Source organism: Macrobrachium rosenbergii, chromosome 59, assembly GCF_040412425.1.
Source record: "Macrobrachium rosenbergii isolate ZJJX-2024 chromosome 59, ASM4041242v1, whole genome shotgun sequence".
Lineage (NCBI taxonomy): Eukaryota > Metazoa > Arthropoda > Malacostraca > Decapoda > Palaemonidae > Macrobrachium > Macrobrachium rosenbergii.
Window position 1 is genome coordinate 24,974,614 of NC_089799.1, and position 2,500 is coordinate 24,977,113.

The following is a 2,500-nucleotide window of genomic DNA, read 5'->3' on the forward strand; positions in this document are numbered from 1 at the left end:
TTTCATGAAATTATCTTGTAATATATGCGCACATCTATACACTTGTATATCAACAGGCCTGGCAGCTACATTCATCATGTGTTTTTCTGGTATATTTTTTCATGACTCAAAACATCAAAATAAAATATGTGAATAGGATAACACTGACAGGAAGTATTTCATTTACTGCAAGATTTTCCCGCGTATAATTATTCTAGTTTCTTCATTTGCATAAGAGCAGGGATTTTTTTTGTTTATTTTTTTAAACTGATAATAAGTTCCTATGAAGCCGATTAAATCATAGTCAACGACATTTTTTTTATATTAATAATATGCCAAAGGGAATGAGACTCAAGCTGAATAAGACTGATTTAAAAATGAAGAAAGATTTTTGAGGATGAAGCAAATTCGCTTCATCACGAACAATTTACAAGACATTGTGATCCGGGAACCATACCTCACTGTATCACTAAAAATTGGAAAAGATGGCTGCTTATTCCTAAAACAAAAAATAAGCTTTGTTACAAAGTACCAATGAAATTCTTCCAGGGTCACAGCTTACGTCTAAACATTACACACTAACTTATACAAGGGACGCTTCATATTGACAGATGATGATATTGTTTCATATTGCGTGAAAGCACACACACCCACACACACAGAAATGTTTGTTAGTGCACACTTTGATAGATTCAGCCTTTTTTTTCTTTTGCGTGAAGGAGGACATTGTATTAGTCTGATGGTTTGTCTATCTGTTTGTTTGTGTATATAATTTAAAGATGGCCTTTTTTTTCAAGCTTTGTATGTTGTAAATGTTGCTGCAAGCAACGGAAAGCACACAACAAAAACGAACGTGTATATCGAGGAATCAAAGTCGTCCAGTCTTCTCAAAAGAAACGGGATTTAATCCGAACTGCCTTCCTTTCACTTCAGGAGCAAGGGGGGAAAATTCCAGGAATTTCACTTTTCAGATGGTAATAAATATCGAATTCCGGGGCAGATTTTTATCTATTCTTCCTTATTCCTCAGAAATTTACTTCCATTCCCTGAATTCTATCGTTCATTTTAAGCATTCCAGCCAATATCTCAAGCGTGCTCAAGATCTCTCGGGATATTCAACATTAAAAACGGGATATTCGTTTTAGCACAAATTTGATATTGAGTGGTTTAAAGTATAATAATAATTTCAGTAGACTTCGAATGACTGAGATTTTAAGAACAGTGCTTTGCCTTTAATACAAACACAAAACAACAAAAGTAACATCCATTAAACAAAAGTAAATAAACAACAATAACCATAAATAAATCACAAGCCAAAAATGGAACAAGACGAGAATCAATAACAGCAACAAACAAACTTATCCCAGAAATAAACAAAGAAAAAAAAAAAAAAGGAAAGAAAACCTATAATTCTAGATGGACGCATGTCGCTTTTCTCCTTTCCTCCACTCTCTTTTCCACCCCCTTGTCCATTATATCGACTTAGAAAAAAGAAAACACAAAGAGAAAATAAAAAAAGAAATGCAATACAGACACTTGTAAAGTATTGACAGGTAAGACGTAAACATCGACAGGCAAGGATTCGAGAATCGTGTTGGGGAAACTCATGAACATGTGCATTGTATAGAAAACGGGAACCCCAGTGTTGGTTAGAAGAGTAATTTCGAACTGAACATTGATTATTAACTGCTGAATCGAAATGAGAGTGGACCACTTTACATATTTACAAGCAAACGTTAATGATAGGAATTAACTAAAATGAAAAGTTAATTACAATGAACAATAACTAAACATTTAACATTTATTATTTTTTTTAAACCTAGAGGGTGATCGTAACAATCAGATAAACCGAACGCTGGTTTTAATGATTATATGAACAAAACACCACTGCAACAGTAATTATTTAATGATAAATGACAATTATAACTGATGTTGAAACCAAACGCTAATAGCAATAATTAGTTATACTTAAGCATTAAAGCTGACTTAGTTAAAAACAGGTATTTATTACATTTAGATAAAACGAACTTCGAATGCAACATTGATTATAAAGATTAACTACAACTGAATAGGAAATTCAACTGTTAATTTTAACAACTAATCAAAAGGAACATTACCCTAGAATGTTAGTAAAAACAAAAGGTTTATTCCCTGTGTTAGTTCAGCACAGTAGGATCAAGTTAAATATTGAATCCAAATATTTAATCGTCTAGGCAAAACAAAAAGTTGACGGCTACGATAGTTTGCAACAAGCTGGTAAATAGAATAATAGGTTAAACAAAATTCCAATTTTGAACAATCCATTCAGCAAATCAGTTTAATGCACTTATAAATTACTAAACCTTAGGAAACGTTGATAAGAGCGATAAACTCAAGGTAAATGTTGAAATAAAAAAAAAAATTTGAAACGTAACGTTGAAAATAAAAATAATCGAAAACCAAACGTTTATATACAAATAATTTCAAAGACAGCATGAATATAAAACTTATTCAAAAGCCGTATTTGGTTGGAATAGCTAAT

The 2,500-nt window shown here is 31.9% G+C and overlaps 1 protein-coding gene across 2 annotated transcripts in view; it reads right to left on the reverse strand.

Annotated features, from left to right (window-relative positions):
• The window catches only part of LOC136837527 (neurotrimin-like), a 195,884-nt gene that overhangs the window by 12,825 nt on the left and 180,559 nt on the right, over positions 1–2,500 (reverse strand). The window contains exon 8 of one of the 2 annotated variants that reach the window (XM_067102373.1): positions 206–2,500. This exon is cut by the window's right edge and continues 1,118 nt beyond it. The exons of the other annotated variant lie outside the window; for it this stretch is intronic. The gene's annotated coding sequence lies outside the window, so the exon portion shown is untranslated. Of the gene's footprint in view, positions 1–205 lie in introns of those variants that run through there. 2 annotated transcript variants of the gene reach the window in all.